Source organism: Hyla sarda, unplaced genomic scaffold (assembly GCF_029499605.1).
Source record: "Hyla sarda isolate aHylSar1 unplaced genomic scaffold, aHylSar1.hap1 scaffold_576, whole genome shotgun sequence".
Lineage (NCBI taxonomy): Eukaryota > Metazoa > Chordata > Amphibia > Anura > Hylidae > Hyla > Hyla sarda.
The window spans coordinates 108,330-129,530 of record NW_026610588.1 but is presented as its reverse complement, the minus strand read 5'-3'; the positions used below and the strand labels follow the sequence as shown (position 1 = coordinate 129,530).

Sequence of the window (21,201 nt, the reverse complement as noted above, 5' to 3'; positions counted from 1 at the left end):
GGGGCGGGCCCAACAAGGTGCCCTTCATGGGCACTATCACTGCTTGCTGTCAGGGAGGCTGCCAGACAATTTTCCATGCACACTCTGGGCTGGGGGGCAGTCAACCACCAGTACACACAGCAGAACCTAAACCCATACCATTATTGCTAAGCAGCAAGACAGGGGCCCATTGCACTCCCACGGGGCCTTTTTAAATGCAATCCATAACCCGGATTTGCCAGGAACCCTTCTTACTCCTCCTACTTGCATGTGACACTGGGCTTAGGATCTGCATAGGAAACACACACACAAGCACACACCTACCTTTGTTGCCTGCAGATGCCTCCTTGGCTGTCCCCAAACGGTATCAAACCAACACCCACGGGAAGCTGTAAGCATAGAGGACATGCCTGCACCCCATTGGACTTACCTGTGTGGGTTAAACCCGGGTTATTTGACAACCTATGGCGGTGATGGTTCTGCTCAGGCAGAGCAGTGCTGATGCTCCTCATAAAGCTGTCGCTGCTGTGAAGGTTCTAGGTGACATCACAAATCCCTATGGTTACATACACAACAAAGCTGGGTTGTTGTTGTTTACACTCTGCAAGGCCTGTGGAAGTGAGTGACATCATAGCACTGTAGTTCTGAGGGTTCTAGATGGATGCAACAATCTCCTGTTGCTTCTATGAAGGCCATAATAGACGACATCACCAAACAGCTCCATAGTCACATACACAGCAAAGGAGAGATGTTGTTTACACCTAGTGATGTCAGTGGTATTGAGTGACATCACAGCACAGTGCTAAGGCTCCTGGGCCTGGACACAGCAGCGGCTGCAATATCTCAACGGAGAATACGTTTATATATATGTGTGTGTGTGCGCGTATATATATATATATATATATATATATATATATATATATATATATTTCTCCGCCGAAATCACTTTTAAACCCATTTCCACCTTTTTTTTCCCTTCTCTTCCTCTTACTTTTTTTTCACGTTTTTTTACGTTTTTCTCCTTTTCGCCTCTTTTCTGGGCGTATTATTCTTCTTTTTCTTCTTTTTTTTCGTCTAATGCATACCCCATCAGTGCAGCAATGCTTATTCAATACCGCCAGCAGATGGAGACACTGGGGGATAATTTTCTAAGGATTTATACTGATTTTTCCTGTCTGAATTTGTCGCACAGAAAGTTGCAGGCCAAATATGTGTGACATTTCTGCGACTTTAGCTTCTAGAGCATTTTTACAACATTATACATAGGTGCTGAATACATAAAAAGCGACTGTTCAGCGACAGACAAGTCGCATCGGCTGAAAGTAGGCCAGAATGTCAGTCCATGTTGGAGCAGGTTTAGATACAGTCTAAAGTATAGATCTCAAAGTCTGTGCACAGAATTTAGCAAGGGCCTCGCACCTTCTGATGCATCAGGTAGGTGCACAATAGCATAGCCTAACCCTCTGTACTTTGGTCTATATTGATGCGGGACATAGACAGCCAGCTGATGACCAATCCATTAGTGCAATGGATGGCTGGAAGCATTTGTCTTTGCCTTTGCAATACCACAGAAGCAATGCATGGTCAATGTACAGCAATGACACACCTGTGTGAACAGCCAGGAGACCCCCCCCCCCCACCATGTTATGTTACATAGTTACATAGTTAGTACGGTCGAAAAAAGACATATGTCCATCAAGTTCAACCAGGGAATTAAGGGGTAGGGGTGTGGCGCGATATTGGGGAAGGGATGAGATTTTATAGTTCTTCATAAGCATTAATCTTATTTTGTCAATTAGGAACATTCAGCACCCACCCGCTATCAAGGCAGCTGCCTATCATGTCATGCCCTACCTGCACAGGTGTGCTGGCTACTCAAATGATCCAATTAAGGAGGCCATTTAGTCAGCAGCAGCAGAAGTCCTGTGCCTGGACGCTCCAACAGCGGCCAGACACAAGCAGAAGCAGAAGCAGCAGAAGCAGCAGCAGCACCACCTTTTGTTTTTTGGCTGCAGCAGCAGCAAGGCCCACAGGGCTGGCTAGCTGGCTAGCCAGCAAGCAGGTAGCAATGAAAGTAGGAATCTTTCTTTTTAACCCTGTAAGGGGGTGGTGCACTGTACCCGAAGATACTGCCATATCGGGTCAATGCATAGGGCGACGGAAGCAAGCTTCGAAATCGGCCCCCGTTCTCAAAAATCCATTTAATATATGGTCCCCAGATAGGGGACGTATCAGATATTAAACTGATAAGAACAGATACTACACTTGATCTTAGCCAAAAGGCCGAGAAGCGATAACCGTGAAAGGGGCGGGCCCAACAAGGTGCCCTTCATGGGCACTATCACTGCTTGCTGTCAGGGAGGCTGCCAGACAATTTTCCATGCACACTCTGGGCTGGGGGGCAGTCAACCACCAGTACACACAGCAGAACCTAAACCCATACCATTATTGCTAAGCAGCAAGACAGGGGCCCATTGCACTCCCACGGGGCCTTTTTAAATGCAATCCATAACCCGGATTTGCCAGGAACCCTTCTTACTCCTCCTACTTGCATGTGACACTGGGCTTAGGATCTGCATAGGAAACACACACACAAGCACACACCTACCTTTGTTGCCTGCAGATGCCTCCTTGGCTGTCCCCAAACGGTATCAAACCAACACCCACGGGAAGCTGTAAGCATAGAGGACATGCCTGCACCCCATTGGACTTACCTGTGTGGGTTAAACCCGGGTTATTTGACAACCTATGGCGGTGATGGTTCTGCTCAGGCAGAGCAGTGCTGATGCTCCTCATAAAGCTGTCGCTGCTGTGAAGGTTCTAGGTGACATCACAAATCCCTATGGTTACATACACAACAAAGCTGGGTTGTTGTTGTTTACACTCTGCAAGGCCTGTGGAAGTGAGTGACATCATAGCACTGTAGTTCTGAGGGTTCTAGATGGATGCAACAATCTCCTGTTGCTTCTATGAAGGCCATAATAGACGACATCACCAAACAGCTCCATAGTCACATACACAGCAAAGGAGAGATGTTGTTTACACCTAGTGATGTCAGTGGTATTGAGTGACATCACAGCACAGTGCTAAGGCTCCTGGGCCTGGACACAGCAGCGGCTGCAATATCTCAACGGAGAATACGTTTATATATATGTGTGTGTGTGCGCGTATATATATATATATATATATATATATATATATATATATATATATTTCTCCGCCGAAATCACTTTTAAACCCATTTCCACCTTTTTTTCCCTTCTCTTCCTCTTACTTTTTTTTCACGTTTTTTTACGTTTTTCTCCTTTTCGCCTCTTTTCTGGGCGTATTATTCTTCTTTTTCTTCTTTTTTTTCGTCTAATGCATACCCCATCAGTGCAGCAATGCTTATTCAATACCGCCAGCAGATGGAGACACTGGGGGATAATTTTCTAAGGATTTATACTGATTTTTCCTGTCTGAATTTGTCGCACAGAAAGTTGCAGGCCAAATATGTGTGACATTTCTGCGACTTTAGCTTCTAGAGCATTTTTACAACATTATACATAGGTGCTGAATACATAAAAAGCGACTGTTCAGCGACAGACAAGTCGCATCGGCTGAAAGTAGGCCAGAATGTCAGTCCATGTTGGAGCAGGTTTAGATACAGTCTAAAGTATAGATCTCAAAGTCTGTGCACAGAATTTAGCAAGGGCCTCGCACCTTCTGATGCATCAGGTAGGTGCACAATAGCATAGCCTAACCCTCTGTACTTTGGTCTATATTGATGCGGGACATAGACAGCCAGCTGATGACCAATCCATTAGTGCAATGGATGGCTGGAAGCATTTGTCTTTGCCTTTGCAATACCACAGAAGCAATGCATGGTCAATGTACAGCAATGACACACCTGTGTGAACAGCCAGGAGACCCCCCCCCCCCCCCCATGTTATGTTACATAGTTACATAGTTAGTACGGTCGAAAAAAGACATATGTCCATCAAGTTCAACCAGGGAATTAAGGGGTAGGGGTGTGGCGCGATATTGGGGAAGGGATGAGATTTTATATTTCTTCATAAGCATTAATCTTATTTTGTCAATTAGGAACATTCAGCACCCACCCGCTATCAAGGCAGCTGCCTATCATGTCATGCCCTACCTGCACAGGTGTGCTGGCTACTCAAATGATCCAATTAAGGAGGCCATTTAGTCAGCAGCAGCAGAAGTCCTGTGCCTGGACGCTCCAACAGCGGCCAGACACAAGCAGAAGCAGAAGCAGCAGCAGCACCACCTTTTGTTTTTTGGCTGCAGCAGCAGCAAGGCCCACAGGGCTGGCTAGCTGGCTAGCCAGCAAGCAGGTAGCAATGAAAGTAGGAATCTTTCTTTTTAACCCTGTAAGGGGGTGGTGCACTGTACCCGAAGATACTGCCATATCGGGTCAATGCATAGGGCGACGGAAGCAAGCTTCGAAATCGGCCCCCGTTCTCAAAAATCCATTTAATATATGGTCCCCAGATAGGGGACGTATCAGATATTAAACTGATAAGAACAGATACTACACTTGATCTTAGCCAAAAGGCCGAGAAGCGATAACCGTGAAAGGGGCGGGCCCAACAAGGTGCCCTTCATGGGCACTATCACTGCTTGCTGTCAGGGAGGCTGCCAGACAATTTTCCATGCACACTCTGGGCTGGGGGACAGTCAACCACCAGTACACACAGCAGAACCTAAACCCATACCATTATTGCTAAGCAGCAAGACAGGGGCCCATTGCACTCCCACGGGGCCTTTTTAAATGCAATCCATAACCCGGATTTGCCAGGAACCCTTCTTACTCCTCCTACTTGCATGTGACACTGGGCTTAGGATCTGCATAGGAAACACACACACAAGCACACACCTACCTTTGTTGCCTGCAGATGCCTCCTTGGCTGTCCCCAAACGGTATCAAACCAACACCCACGGGAAGCTGTAAGCATAGAGGACATGCCTGCACCCCATTGGACTTACCTGTGTGGGTTAAACCCGGGTTATTTGACAACCTATGGCGGTGATGGTTCTGCTCAGGCAGAGCAGTGCTGATGCTCCTCATAAAGCTGTCGCTGCTGTGAAGGTTCTAGGTGACATCACAAATCCCTATGGTTACATACACAACAAAGCTGGGTTGTTGTTGTTTACACTCTGCAAGGCCTGTGGAAGTGAGTGACATCATAGCACTGTAGTTCTGAGGGTTCTAGATGGATGCAACAATTGGGGATTTTCCTAGTATTATGACGGAAAATATGGATTTTATAAAAGACAGGAGGCGAGCATTATATGCATTGTTCTTCTTTACTGCAGACATATAGCAGCCCATAAACAGTTAAATTCCACAAGAAAAAACTTTACACACAATGTGAAACGTACAGGTGTGACCACCTAACTTGCTAGATAAATGTAACCAATGAGAATACAGGATCCCATATATAAGGTTCAGGTAAAGCATATTCTTCCTCTTCTTTGTGCGGATAGATAAGTTCAACATAAAGTCCAATAAGTAAGGTCCAACTGAAAAATTTTCTGTAACTTCGAAAAACTGTAGAATGACTGAATAGGGTTGTATACAATTTGGACTCCTTCAATGATGTAATTGGAGGAAAACTTGAGAGAGGAAAGAGGTCATCATCCAAAAGAATATAAATTGAAGAACGTAGGTCGACATCCCTGGTTGATTAATAAGCTGAAATATATCAAAATATAATAGTTAGAAGGGTGGTAGAGGGAGGGATAATGCTCGCCTCCTGTCTTTTATAAAATCCATATTTTCCGTCATAATACTAGGAAAATCCCCAATTTTATAACAAGACAGGAGGCTCGCATTATATGCATGTTTAAAGTTATCGAATTATATTCAACAAACAAAAAATAATAATCAATTATAGTAATGACATAGATATATGGGAATCAGGTCTATAATAAAAGGTTTTAAAAGTTGAATCTGAAGACCAATTAGCTGCCTTCAGAAGGTCTGATAAAGAGCCACCTGTTTGAATTATTTTAGTGGATACTGCTCCTCTAACAGAATGAGCCCCAAATACCGAAGTATCGATACCAGCCATACACATGACGTTTCTGACCCATCTAGCTAGAGTTGCAGAAGAAACAGGTAAATGAGGTTTACAGAAGGAAATGAGTAATTGAGAACAAGCAGAATGTCGAAGTGTTAAAGTTCTAGTCTCATATGCTTGAAGACATTTGACTACACAAAGTTTGTCGTTATGAGGAAAGGATGGATAAAACACCTGACGAATATTAGTTTTTGTCCTTTTATATATAAAGAAGATAACTCCTTGAGGGGAGAATTGTCTTTGAGATACATCAAGAATTCTGACATCAGAAATCCTTTTAATGGATATTAGACAGAGTAACGTAGTTAATTTAAAAGACAGAAGTTTTAACGAAAGAGTATCATTATCTTGCCACGAATTAAATAATTCTAAAATTAAATTGACATCCCAAGTAGATTGATATTTGGGAGTGGGTGGACGTTTAAAACGCATGCCTTTTAGAAGTTTACATACAATCGGATGTTTCCCAATGGGGAGAGTATTTACTGGAGAGTGATAGAAAGATATGGCTGATCGGTACAGGTTCAACGTACGATACGCTTTTCCTGAATCAAAAGAAGCCGATAGATAATTCAAGATACAGGGAATAGGTGCCGATATGGGATCCAGATCCCGTTGTAGGCACCAATCAGACCAAAGTCTCCAGGCTGATCTATAAGCGATCCTGGTGCCTGGAGCCCATGCTTCTGATAAAATGTCTCTAGTTGATTGAGAAAGTACGTACTCCGAGGGGATTGGCCTGAAATTAACCAAGCTACAAGTTGAAGTTGTTGCGACACAATCAGTGGATGTGGATTCCCTAGGGGGTCTAACAACAAATTGTTGAGATTGGGTAAGATCCTTGGATAATCTATTAACATCCCCAATATTTGGGGGAACCAAGGTTGTGATGGCCACCACGGAGTTATTAGTACTACCGAAGCTTTCTGAATTGAGATCTGGAAAAGTAACCTGGGGATCAGAATGAAGGGGGGAAACGCATATAGTCTCTGATTTGGCCAAATTTGTATGAGAGCATCTGTCCCTAATGATTCGGGATCCGGGCGCCAACTGAAGAATCTTTGAATCTGACGATTCAGTCTGGAAGCGAACAGGTCCAAGTATAGAGGACCCCACAAAAGATGAAGTTGGTGAAATATAGAAGGATCTAATCTCCAATCGCTGTAATCCTTGAGATAGCGGGAATTCCAATTGGCTATTATATTGGAAAGGCCCGGGATGTACTCTGCTTTGAGAATGATCTCCCTGTCCAAACAAAAATGCCATAGGTCTTTGGCAATGCTCGCCAACATAGGGGAATTCGTTCCTCCTAAACGATTGATATATTGGACCGCTGAAATATTGTCCATGCGTAAAAGTATACAACAATGGGTTCTGTCCCCCACAAAACTCTTGAGGGCAAAGAATCCGGCCATCAATTCCAGACAATTGATGTGGATTTGAGATTCCTGGATGGACCATTTGCCACCCGTGGATAGGTGGCCACAACGAGCTCCCCATCCAGTTAGGCTTGCGTCTGATTCCAGAATTAGATCTGGCAGGGGGTTGAAAATGGTCTTCCCATTCCATTCCTGGATATGGTGCAGCCACCAAATTAACTCTTCCTTCGCTTCTGAAGATAGTTGGATCTCGTCTGAGTATCCCAAGCCTTCTCTCAAGTGCTGAATTTTTAGACGTTGAAGAGCTCGATAGTGTAACGGGGCCGGAAAGATGGCCTGAATTGATGCAGATAAGAGACCCACAATTCGAGCTATGGCTCGAAGAGAAATTAGGTTTTTGTTGAGTAATGATCGAATTTCCCTGCGAATCGTCTTCAATTTCTTCAATGGAAGGCTCAATAGAGCCGTCTGAGAATTGATCAAGAAACCCAGAAATTCCATTTCCTGAGAAGGAACAAGAATGGATTTGTCTTGGTTTATTAAGAATCCGAGATTTGATAACAGATCCAGAGTCCAATTCATATGGAGAATGGCTAATTGGTATGAACTTGCCATAATGAGAATGTCGTCCAAATAAATTATGAGACGAACACCTCTGGATCGTAATAGTGCTATTATTGGTTTCATCAATTTGGTGAAACACCAAGGGGCCGATGAAAGGCCGAAGGGAAGACAAGTGAACTGCCATTTGTTCCCTTTCCAAACAAATTGAAGAAACGGTTGGGAAATAGGATGAATTGGTACCGTGAGGTAAGCATCTTTTAGATCGACTTTTATCATCCAATCGTTTTCCCATAACATGTCTCTTAGAAGATGGATGCCCTCCATCTTGAAATGGCGATATATTACTAAATTGTTTAATGTTTTTAAATTTATTACTGGGCGATAGCCAGCATCCTTCTTTTTCACTAGAAAAAGATTGCTTACATAACCTGGAAAATTTAGGGGTACCTGAATAATGGCTTGTTTGGTCAGAAGGTCTTTTATTTCCAATTCTATAAGATTTTGATCCTCCACAGAAAAATGAATGGGAGGAGGAGGAAGAGTTTGAGATGGAATAGTAATGAATTCTATCAGATAACCCTTTGTTGTATTGATAATCCATTGGTCGGAAGATATCCTTTCCCAAAAATGGGAAAAATGTAGGAGTCTTCCGCCCACTGGGGGAAGGAAAGAAGTTGTTAATTGTGCACTTACCTGTTGGTCTGGAACGGGTGTTGAATCTTTGTCCCCTTGGTCTCCATGTTCGACCTCGATAAGGGAAAAAGGGTTGGGGTTGAGGTTGTGGTTGGGGAGGGGGGATGGAATAGGCAGCTCTGTCTGTGTAAGCGGGGCCTCTATATTGTGCTCTGAATTGAGTGTGACGGCCGGGAAAACGACCCCTGTTTCTCCCGGCCCTTCCAAAAACCCTAGTGGGAAAGACTTTTTTCAATGACACCTGGGCTTTGTCCAGTGTGGAAAATAAGCCCACGTACTTAGAAATTTCTTTGATAAAATTGTCACCGAAAAGGTGATTATCCACATCCGTGGATGTAGGAGTGGGAGCCAAATAGGTTAGCTGTGGGTCTAATTTTAATAAAATAGATCGTCTTCTCTCTATACAGAAGGCCTCATTTATGCTACCGAACAAGCAAATAGTCCTTTGTATCCATCCCCTAAGGGAGTCATTGTTAATAGGGTTGCCAGTTTTAAATGCCTCTTTGGACATTTCCATAATACGAGTCAATGGGCCCAGTAAATCTAAGAACTTATCCTGACACAGTTTAAAACTGCGGTCAATTCCTTTAATAGGATTTTTTCCCGATTTTTGTATGAATCTAGATAAAATAGGATCAATATCGGGAGTAGCTGAGGAAGCTGTGGATAAAGTGGGACGTGGGCACTCGGCCCTAAGTTTATTCCTGGCTTTATTGTCCATGTTTTTACGTAGCCAGAGACAAATAAATTTGTCTACCTCAGCAGATGGGGTCCACTCTCCGGATCTGGGGTGAACTATTTGGGAGGGATCAAAGTAAGGAATGCCTTGACTATCTACCACCTTAGAACTAGAAGGTGTACTGTCATCACAATAAACATCACCCTCAATTTCAGTAGGTAAGTATGAGGGGTCATTTCCATCCGTAAAATCGGAGTCATCAACAAGTTCCCCATCATCTCGTTCTCCATTATAATATTCATAGGTTTCATCGTAAACATATTCCTCAGATATAGGTATATCAGATGTAATATTAACCCGTGTATCATTATACTCCTCCCGGGTAGAGGGTCCTGGATGTTGTGTGGTAACATCAGTATGACTGCACTTTTTAAGCAGATTATCATCATCATTTTGACCTTTTTCTTCGAAAATAGTTTTTCTATGTTTTTTAGGTAATAGGTCATCATGGGAAGAAAGTCTCTTTTTTGTATGACTATGGGAACTCAGGGATTGGTGTGCCAGTTGTGCTGAAGATTGAGATATCGCTCTGGCTACAGAGTCTGCAATGGTTTCTTGAACCGCTGCCATGGCATTATTAACGGCAGTGTGCACAGATCTAGAGACTGAATGGTCCACCAATAATTGTAGTTGGTCATTGATAATAATGTCAGAATTAGAGGACTTTTGCTGTTCAGTAGACATAGTGAAATAGTAGGGCACTTAGTATAATTATTTCCAAAATTAATATATGTTGAAATTAATATATGTGAATATCCAGGAAATAATTAATTAAATATATATAAGTAAATTGTAATACTGTAGTCCTAAAAAGGACAAGATAAGACAGAAACCCCCGAGAATAAAGTAAAAATTATTATTCTAAAGACAGTATATCACTATTGTGAGGAGAAGTGTCACAGGGAGGATTCCTGTCAGGCGAGCAGCGCGCGTCTGACAGGAACGGCTCGAGCGCAGCAAGTGAGAACCACTTGCGCCGAGTTCTCGCGAGACTTAGAAGCAGTCTCGTACAGGGGAAACTGAGGAGGTGCGCGATGTATTAATGGCCGCCGGAGAGTAGCGGGACCACAAGAGCGCACGACAAAGGTAATGTATAGTCAAATTAACCGGAAAGTTAAGATAAAGAAAATAAAAATGAATGTTTAAATCTATACCCGCAGCCGGACAAGGGATAGTAATGGCGTAAGACAGGAAAGATAGATAGACAGAGAATACAGTAGTAATGGAAGGAAAATATCTACTAGAATATATAATTGTATGTTATAAAATTGAATGTACACAGTGATACTTATCTGGCTGCAAGCAGCAAAGAAGAGGAAGAATATGCTTTACCTGAACCTTATATATGGGATCCTGTATTCTCATTGGTTACATTTATCTAGCAAGTTAGGTGGTCACACCTGTACGTTTCACATTGTGTGTAAAGTTTTTTCTTGTGGAATTTAACTGTTTATGGGCTGCTATATGTCTGCAGTAAAGAAGAACAATGCATATAATGCGAGCCTCCTGTCTTGTTATAAAATCTCCTGTTGCTTCTATGAAGGCCATAATAGACGACATCACCAAACAGCTCCATAGTCACATACACAGCAAAGGAGAGATGTTGTTTACACCTAGTGATGTCAGTGGTATTGAGTGACATCACAGCACAGTGCTAAGGCTCCTGGGCCTGGACACAGCAGCGGCTGCAATATCTCAACGGAGAATACGTTTATATATATGTGTGTGTGTGCGCGTATATATATATATATATATATATATATATATATATATATATATATATATATATATATATATATATATATTTCTCCGCCGAAATCACTTTTAAACCCATTTCCACCTTTTTTTTCCTTCTCTTCCTCTTACTTTTTTTTCACGTTTTTTTACGTTTTTCTCCTTTTCGCCTCTTTTCTGGGCGTATTATTCTTCTTTTTCTTCTTTTTTTTCGTCTAATGCATACCCCATCAGTGCAGCAATGCTTATTCAATACCGCCAGCAGATGGAGACACTGGGGGATAATTTTCTAAGGATTTATACTGATTTTTCCTGTCTGAATTTGTCGCACAGAAAGTTGCAGGCCAAATATGTGTGACATTTCTGCGACTTTAGCTTCTAGAGCATTTTTACAACATTATACATAGGTGCTGAATACATAAAAAGCGACTGTTCAGCGACAGACAAGTCGCATCGGCTGAAAGTAGGCCAGAATGTCAGTCCATGTTGGAGCAGGTTTAGATACAGTCTAAAGTATAGATCTCAAAGTCTGTGCACAGAATTTAGCAAGGGCCTCGCACCTTCTGATGCATCAGGTAGGTGCACAATAGCATAGCCTAACCCTCTGTACTTTGGTCTATATTGATGCGGGACATAGACAGCCAGCTGATGACCAATCCATTAGTGCAATGGATGGCTGGAAGCATTTGTCTTTGCCTTTGCAATACCACAGAAGCAATGCATGGTCAATGTACAGCAATGACACACCTGTGTGAACAGCCAGGAGACCCTCCCCCCCCCGATGTTATGTTACATAGTTACATAGTTAGTACGGTCGAGAAAAGACATATGTCCATCAAGTTCAACCAGGGAATTAAGGGGTAGGGGTGTGGCGCGATATTGGGGAAGGGATGAGATTTTATATTTCTTCATAAGCATTAATCTTATTTTGTCAATTAGGAACATTCAGCACCCACCCGCTATCAAGGCAGCTGCCTATCATGTCATGCCCTACCTGCACAGGTGTGCTGGCTACTCAAATGATCCAATTAAGGAGGCCATTTAGTCAGCAGCAGCAGAAGTCCTGTGCCTGGACGCTCCAACAGCGGCCAGACACAAGCAGAAGCAGAAGCAGCAGAAGCAGCAGCAGCACCACCTTTTGTTTTTTGGCTGCAGCAGCAGCAAGGCCCACAGGGCTGGCTAGCTGGCTAGCCAGCAAGCAGGTAGCAATGAAAGTAGGAATCTTTCTTTTTAACCCTGTAAGGGGGTGGTGCACTGTACCCGAAGATACTGCCATATCGGGTCAATGCATAGGGCGACGGAAGCAAGCTTCGAAATCGGCCCCCGTTCTCAAAAATCCATTTAATATATGGTCCCCAGATAGGGGACGTATCAGATATTAAACTGATAAGAACAGATACTACACTTGATCTTAGCCAAAAGGCCGAGAAGCGATAACCGTGAAAGGGGCGGGCCCAACAAGGTGCCCTTCATGGGCACTATCACTGCTTGCTGTCAGGGAGGCTGCCAGACAATTTTCCATGCACACTCTGGGCTGGGGGGCAGTCAACCACCAGTACACACAGCAGAACCTAAACCCATACCATTATTGCTAAGCAGCAAGACAGGGGCCCATTGCACTCCCACGGGGCCTTTTTAAATGCAATCCATAACCCGGATTTGCCAGGAACCCTTCTTACTCCTCCTACTTGCATGTGACACTGGGCTTAGGATCTGCATAGGAAACACACACACAAGCACACACCTACCTTTGTTGCCTGCAGATGCCTCCTTGGCTGTCCCCAAACGGTATCAAACCAACACCCACGGGAAGCTGTAAGCATAGAGGACATGCCTGCACCCCATTGGACTTACCTGTGTGGGTTAAACCCGGGTTATTTGACAACCTATGGCGGTGATGGTTCTGCTCAGGCAGAGCAGTGCTGATGCTCCTCATAAAGCTGTCGCTGCTGTGAAGGTTCTAGGTGACATCACAAATCCCTATGGTTACATACACAACAAAGCTGGGTTGTTGTTGTTTACACTCTGCAAGGCCTGTGGAAGTGAGTGACATCATAGCACTGTAGTTCTGAGGGTTCTAGATGGATGCAACAATCTCCTGTTGCTTCTATGAAGGCCATAATAGACGACATCACCAAACAGCTCCATAGTCACATACACAGCAAAGGAGAGATGTTGTTTACACCTAGTGATGTCAGTGGTATTGAGTGACATCACAGCACAGTGCTAAGGCTCCTGGGCCTGGACACAGCAGCGGCTGCAATATCTCAACGGAGAATACGTTTATATATATGTGTGTGTGTGCGCGTATATATATATATATATATATATATATATATATATATATATATATATTTCTCCGCCGAAATCACTTTTAAACCCATTTCCACCTTTTTTTCCCTTCTCTTCCTCTTACTTTTTTTCACGTTTTTTTACGTTTTTCTCCTTTTCGCCTCTTTTCTGGGCGTATTATTCTTCTTTTTCTTCTTTTTTTTCGTCTAATGCATACCCCATCAGTGCAGCAATGCTTATTCAATACCGCCAGCAGATGGAGACACTGGGGGATAATTTTCTAAGGATTTATACTGATTTTTCCTGTCTGAATTTGTCGCACAGAAAGTTGCAGGCCAAATATGTGTGACATTTCTGCGACTTTAGCTTCTAGAGCATTTTTACAACATTATACATAGGTGCTGAATACATAAAAAGCGACTGTTCAGCGACAGACAAGTCGCATCGGCTGAAAGTAGGCCAGAATGTCAGTCCATGTTGGAGCAGGTTTAGATACAGTCTAAAGTATAGATCTCAAAGTCTGTGCACAGAATTTAGCAAGGGCCTCGCACCTTCTGATGCATCAGGTAGGTGCACAATAGCATAGCCTAACCCTCTGTACTTTGGTCTATATTGATGCGGGACATAGACAGCCAGCTGATGACCAATCCATTAGTGCAATGGATGGCTGGAAGCATTTGTCTTTGCCTTTGCAATACCACAGAAGCAATGCATGGTCAATGTACAGCAATGACACACCTGTGTGAACAGCCAGGAGACCCTCCCCCCCCCCGATGTTATGTTACATAGTTACATAGTTAGTACGGTCGAGAAAAGACATATGTCCATCAAGTTCAACCAGGGAATTAAGGGGTAGGGGTGTGGCGCGATATTGGGGAAGGGATGAGATTTTATATTTCTTCATAAGCATTAATCTTATTTTGTCAATTAGGAACATTCAGCACCCACCCGCTATCAAGGCAGCTGCCTATCATGTCATGCCCTACCTGCACAGGTGTGCTGGCTACTCAAATGATCCAATTAAGGAGGCCATTTAGTCAGCAGCAGCAGAAGTCCTGTGCCTGGACGCTCCAACAGCGGCCAGACACAAGCAGAAGCAGAAGCAGCAGAAGCAGCAGCAGCACCACCTTTTGTTTTTTGGCTGCAGCAGCAGCAAGGCCCACAGGGCTGGCTAGCTGGCTAGCCAGCAAGCAGGTAGCAATGAAAGTAGGAATCTTTCTTTTTAACCCTGTAAGGGGGTGGTGCACTGTACCCGAAGATACTGCCATATCGGGTCAATGCATAGGGCGACGGAAGCAAGCTTCGAAATCGGCCCCCGTTCTCAAAAATCCATTTAATATATGGTCCCCAGATAGGGGACGTATCAGATATTAAACTGATAAGAACAGATACTACACTTGATCTTAGCCAAAAGGCCGAGAAGCGATAACCGTGAAAGGGGCGGGCCCAACAAGGTGCCCTTCATGGGCACTATCACTGCTTGCTGTCAGGGAGGCTGCCAGACAATTTTCCATGCACACTCTGGGCTGGGGGGCAGTCAACCACCAGTACACACAGCAGAACCTAAACCCATACCATTATTGCTAAGCAGCAAGACAGGGGCCCATTGCACTCCCACGGGGCCTTTTTAAATGCAATCCATAACCCGGATTTGCCAGGAACCCTTCTTACTCCTCCTACTTGCATGTGACACTGGGCTTAGGATCTGCATAGGAAACACACACACAAGCACACACCTACCTTTGTTGCCTGCAGATGCCTCCTTGGCTGTCCCCAAACGGTATCAAACCAACACCCACGGGAAGCTGTAAGCATAGAGGACATGCCTGCACCCCATTGGACTTACCTGTGTGGGTTAAACCCGGGTTATTTGACAACCTATGGCGGTGATGGTTCTGCTCAGGCAGAGCAGTGCTGATGCTCCTCATAAAGCTGTCGCTGCTGTGAAGGTTCTAGGTGACATCACAAATCCCTATGGTTACATACACAACAAAGCTGGGTTGTTGTTGTTTACACTCTGCAAGGCCTGTGGAAGTGAGTGACATCATAGCACTGTAGTTCTGAGGGTTCTAGATGGATGCAACAATCTCCTGTTGCTTCTATGAAGGCCATAATAGACGACATCACCAAACAGCTCCATAGTCACATACACAGCAAAGGAGAGATGTTGTTTACACCTAGTGATGTCAGTGGTATTGAGTGACATCACAGCACAGTGCTAAGGCTCCTGGGCCTGGACACAGCAGCGGCTGCAATATCTCAACGGAGAATACGTTTATATATATGTGTGTGTGTGCGCGTATATATATATATATATATATATATATATATATATATATTTCTCCGCCGAAATCACTTTTAAACCCATTTCCACCTTTTTTTCCCTTCTCTTCCTCTTACTTTTTTTTCACGTTTTTTTACGTTTTTCTCCTTTTCGCCTCTTTTCTGGGCGTATTATTCTTCTTTTTCTTCTTTTTTTTCGTCTAATGCATACCCCATCAGTGCAGCAATGCTTATTCAATACCGCCAGCAGATGGAGACACTGGGGGATAATTTTCTAAGGATTTATACTGATTTTTCCTGTCTGAATTTGTCGCACAGAAAGTTGCAGGCCAAATATGTGTGACATTTCTGCGACTTTAGCTTCTAGAGCATTTTTACAACATTATACATAGGTGCTGAATACATAAAAAGCGACTGTTCAGCGACAGACAAGTCGCATCGGCTGAAAGTAGGCCAGAATGTCAGTCCATGTTGGAGCAGGTTTAGATACAGTCTAAAGTATAGATCTCAAAGTCTGTGCACAGAATTTAGCAAGGGCCTCGCACCTTCTGATGCATCAGGTAGGTGCACAATAGCATAGCCTAACCCTCTGTACTTTGGTCTATATTGATGCGGGACATAGACAGCCAGATGATGACCAATCCATTAGTGCAATGGATGGCTGGAAGCATTTGTCTTTGCCTTTGCAATACCACAGAAGCAATGCATGGTCAATGTACAGCAATGACACACCTGTGTGAACAGCCAGGAGACCCTCCCCCCCCCGATGTTATGTTACATAGTTACATAGTTAGTACGGTCGAGAAAAGACATATGTCCATCAAGTTCAACCAGGGAATTAAGGGGTAGGGGTGTGGCGCGATATTGGGGAAGGGATGAGATTTTATATTTCTTCATAAGCATTAATCTTATTTTGTCAATTAGGAACATTCAGCACCCACCCGCTATCAAGGCAGCTGCCTATCATGTCATGCCCTACCTGCACAGGTGTGCTGGCTACTCAAATGATCCAATTAAGGAGGCCATTTAGTCAGCAGCAGCAGAAGTCCTGTGCCTGGACGCTCCAACAGCGGCCAGACACAAGCAGAAGCAGAAGCAGCAGAAGCAGCAGCAGCACCACCTTTTGTTTTTTGGCTGCAGCAGCAGCAAGGCCCACAGGGCTGGCTAGCTGGCTAGCCAGCAAGCAGGTAGCAATGAAAGTAGGAATCTTTCTTTTTAACCCTGTAAGGGGGTGGTGCACTGTACCCGAAGATACTGCCATATCGGGTCAATGCATAGGGCGACGGAAGCAAGCTTCGAAATCGGCCCCCGTTCTCAAAAATCCATTTAATATATGGTCCCCAGATAGGGGACGTATCAGATATTAAACTGATAAGAACAGATACTACACTTGATCTTAGCCAAAAGGCCGAGAAGCGATAACCGTGAAAGGGGCGGGCCCAACAAGGTGCCCTTCATGGGCACTATCACTGCTTGCTGTCAGGGAGGCTGCCAGACAATTTTCCATGCACACTCTGGGCTGGGGGGCAGTCAACCACCAGTACACACAGCAGAACCTAAACCCATACCATTATTGCTAAGCAGCAAGACAGGGGCCCATTGCACTCCCACGGGGCCTTTTTAAATGCAATCCATAACCCGGATTTGCCAGGAACCCTTCTTACTCCTCCTACTTGCATGTGACACTGGGCTTAGGATCTGCATAGGAAACACACACACAAGCACACACCTACCTTTGTTGCCTGCAGATGCCTCCTTGGCTGTCCCCAAACGGTATCAAACCAACACCCACGGGAAGCTGTAAGCATAGAGGACATGCCTGCACCCCATTGGACTTACCTGTGTGGGTTAAACCCAGGTTATTTGACAACCTATGGCGGTGATGGTTCTGCTCAGGCAGAGCAGTGCTGATGCTCCTCATAAAGCTGTCGCTGCTGTGAAGGTTCTAGGTGACATCACAAATCCCTATGGTTACATACACAACAAAGCTGGGTTGTTGTTGTTTACACTCTGCAAGGCCTGTGGAAGTGAGTGACATCATAGCACTGTAGTTCTGAGGGTTCTAGATGGATGCAACAATCTCCTGTTGCTTCTATGAAGGCCATAATAGACGACATCACCAAACAGCTCCATAGTCACATACACAGCAAAGGAGAGATGTTGTTTACACCTAGTGATGTCAGTGGTATTGAGTGACATCACAGCACAGTGCTAAGGCTCCTGGGCCTGGACACAGCAGCGGCTGCAATATCTCAACGGAGAATACGTTTATATATATGTGTGTGTGTGCGCGTATATATATATATATATATATATATATATATATATATATATATTTCTCCGCCGAAATCACTTTTAAACCCATTTCCACCTTTTTTTCCCTTCTCTTCCTCTTACTTTTTTTTCACGTTTTTTTACGTTTTTCTCCTTTTCGCCTCTTTTCTGGGCGTATTATTCTTCTTTTTCTTCTTTTTTTTCGTCTAATGCATACCCCATCAGTGCAGCAATGCTTATTCAATACCGCCAGCAGATGGAGACACTGGGGGATAATTTTCTAAGGATTTATACTGATTTTTCCTGTCTGAATTTGTCGCACAGAAAGTTGCAGGCCAAATATGTGTGACATTTCTGCGACTTTAGCTTCTAGAGCATTTTTACAACATTATACATAGGTGCTGAATACATAAAAAGCGACTGTTCAGCGACAGACAAGTCGCATCGGCTGAAAGTAGGCCAGAATGTCAGTCCATGTTGGAGCAGGTTTAGATACAGTCTAAAGTATAGATCTCAAAGTCTGTGCACAGAATTTAGCAAGGGCCTCGCACCTTCTGATGCATCAGGTAGGTGCACAATAGCATAGCCTAACCCTCTGTACTTTGGTCTATATTGATGCGGGACATAGACAGCCAGCTGATGACCAATCCATTAGTGCAATGGATGGCTGGAAGCATTTGTCTTTGCCTTTGCAATACCACAGAAGCAATGCATGGTCAATGTACAGCAATGACACACCTGTGTGAACAGCCAGGAGACCCTCCCCCCCCCCATGTTATGTTACATAGTTACATAGTTAGTACGGTCGAAAAAAGACATATGTCCATCAAGTTCAACCAGGGAATTAAGGGGTAGGGGTGTGGCGCGATATTGGGGAAGGGATGAGATTTTATATTTCTTCATAAGCATTAATCTTATTTTGTCAATTAGGAACATTCAGCACCCACCCGCTATCAAGGCAGCTGCCTATCATGTCATGCCCTACCTGCACAGGTGTGCTGGCTACTCAAATGATCCAATTAAGGAGGCCATTTAGTCAGCAGCAGCAGAAGTCCTGTGCCTGGACGCTCCAACAGCGGCCAGACACAAGCAGAAGCAGAAGCAGCAGAAGCAGCACCACCTTTTGTTTTTTGGCTGCAGCAGCAGCAAGGCCCACAGGGCTGGCTAGCTGGCTAGCCAGCAAGCAGGTAGCAATGAAAGTAGGAATCTTTCTTTTTAACCCTGTAAGGGGGTGGTGCACTGTACCCGAAGATACTGCCATATCGGGTCAATGCATAGGGCGACGGAAGCAAGCTTCGAAATCGGCCCCCGTTCTCAAAAATCCATTTAATATATGGTCCCCAGATAGGGGACGTATCAGATATTAAACTGATAAGAACAGATACTACACTTGATCTTAGCCAAAAGGCCGAGAAGCGATAACCGTGAAAGGGGCGGGCCCAACAAGGTGCCCTTCATGGGCACTATCACTGCTTGCTGTCAGGGAGGCTGCCAGACAATTTTCCATGCACACTCTGGGCTGGGGGGCAGTCAACCACCAGTACACACAGCAGAACCTAAACCCATACCATTATTGCTAAGCAGCAAGACAGGGGCCCATTGCACTCCCACGGGGCCTTTTTAAATGCAATCCATAACCCGGATTTGCCAGGAACCCTTCTTACTCCTCCTACTTGCATGTGACACTGGGCTTAGGATCTGCATAGGAAACACACACACAAGCACACACCTACCTTTGTTGCCTGCAGATGCCTCCTTGGCTGTCCCCAAACGGTATCAAACCAACACCCACGGGAAGCTGTAAGCATAGAGGACATGCCTGCACCCCATTGGACTTACCTGTGTGGGTTAAACCCGGGTTATTTGACAACCTATGGCGGTGATGGTTCTGCTCAGGCAGAGCAGTGCTGATGCTCCTCATAAAGCTGTCGCTGCTGTGAAGGTTCTAGGTGACATCACAAATCCCTATGGTTACATACACAACAAAGCTGGGTTGTTGTTGTTTACACTCTGCAAGGCCTGTGGAAGTGAGTGACATCATAGCACTGTAGTTCTGAGGGTTCTAGATGGATGCAACAATCTCCTGTTGCTTCTATGAAGGCCATAATAGACGACATCACCAAACAGCTCCATAGTCACATACACAGCAAAGGAGAGATGTTGTTTACACCTAGTGATGTCAGTGGTATTGAGTGACATCACAGCACAGTGCTAAGGCTCCTGGGCCTGGACACAGCAGCGGCTGCAATATCTCAACGGAGAATACGTTTATATATATGTGTGTGTGTGCGCGTATATATATATATATATATATATATATATATATATTTCTCCGCCGAAATCACTTTTAAACCCATTTCCACCTTTTTTTCCCTTCTCTTCCTCTTACTTTTTTTTCACGTTTTTTTACGTTTTTCTCCTTTTCGCCTCTTTTCTGGGCGTATTATTCTTCTTTTTCTTCTTTTTTTTCGTCTAATGCATACCCCATCAGTGCAGCAATGCTTATTCAATACCGCCAGCAGATGGAGACACTGGGGGATAATTTTCTAAGGATTTATACTGATTTTTCCTGTCTGAATTTGTCGCACAGAAAGTTGCAGGCCAAATATGTGTGACATTTCTGCGACTTTAGCTTCTAGAGCATTTTTACAACATTATACATAGGTGCTGAATACATAAAAAGCGACTGTTCAGCGACAGACAAGTCGCATCGGCTGAAAGTAGGCCAGAATGTCAGTCCATGTTGGAGCAGGTTTAGATACAGTCTAAAGTATAGATCTCAAAGTCTGTGCACAGAATTTAGCAAGGGCCTCGCACCTTCTGATGCATCAGGTAGGTGCACAATAGCATAGCCTAACCCTCTGTACTTTGGTCTATATTGATGCGGGACATAGACAGCCAGCTGATGACCAATCCATTAGTGCAATGGATGGCTGGAAGCATTTGTCTTTGCCTTTGCAATACCACAGAAGCAATGCATGGTCAATGTACAGCAATGACACACCTGTGTGAACAGCCAGGAGACCCCCCCCCCCCCCATGTTATGTTACATAGTTACATAGTTAGTACGGTCGAAAAAAGACATATGTCCATCAAGTTCAACCAGGGAATTAAGGGGTAGGGGTGTGGCGCGATATTGGGGAAGGGATGAGATTTTATATTTCTTCATAAGCATTAA

General features: G+C 44.2%; 6 non-coding genes across 6 annotated transcripts; all 6 read right to left on the bottom strand.

Annotated features, from left to right (window-relative positions):
• Positions 1-2,083: 2,083 nt before the first annotated feature.
• Positions 2,084-2,274, bottom strand: LOC130340231 (U2 spliceosomal RNA). Its single transcript, XR_008880396.1, has one exon. It is a non-coding gene; the product is annotated as a U2 spliceosomal RNA (small nuclear RNA).
• Positions 2,275-4,358: 2,084 nt separating this feature from the next.
• LOC130340229 (U2 spliceosomal RNA) lies at positions 4,359-4,549 on the bottom strand. The gene has a single exon (XR_008880394.1). It is a non-coding gene; the product is annotated as a U2 spliceosomal RNA (small nuclear RNA).
• Positions 4,550-12,418: 7,869 nt separating this feature from the next.
• On the bottom strand, positions 12,419-12,609 carry LOC130340228 (U2 spliceosomal RNA). Its single transcript, XR_008880393.1, has one exon. It is a non-coding gene; the product is annotated as a U2 spliceosomal RNA (small nuclear RNA).
• A 2,093-nt stretch (positions 12,610-14,702) lies between these two features.
• LOC130340227 (U2 spliceosomal RNA) lies at positions 14,703-14,893 on the bottom strand. The gene has a single exon (XR_008880392.1). It is a non-coding gene; the product is annotated as a U2 spliceosomal RNA (small nuclear RNA).
• Positions 14,894-16,978: 2,085 nt separating this feature from the next.
• On the bottom strand, positions 16,979-17,169 carry LOC130340226 (U2 spliceosomal RNA). Its single transcript, XR_008880391.1, has one exon. It is a non-coding gene; the product is annotated as a U2 spliceosomal RNA (small nuclear RNA).
• A 2,083-nt stretch (positions 17,170-19,252) lies between these two features.
• On the bottom strand, positions 19,253-19,443 carry LOC130340225 (U2 spliceosomal RNA). The gene has a single exon (XR_008880390.1). It is a non-coding gene; the product is annotated as a U2 spliceosomal RNA (small nuclear RNA).
• Between the last annotated feature and the right edge of the window lie 1,758 nt (positions 19,444-21,201).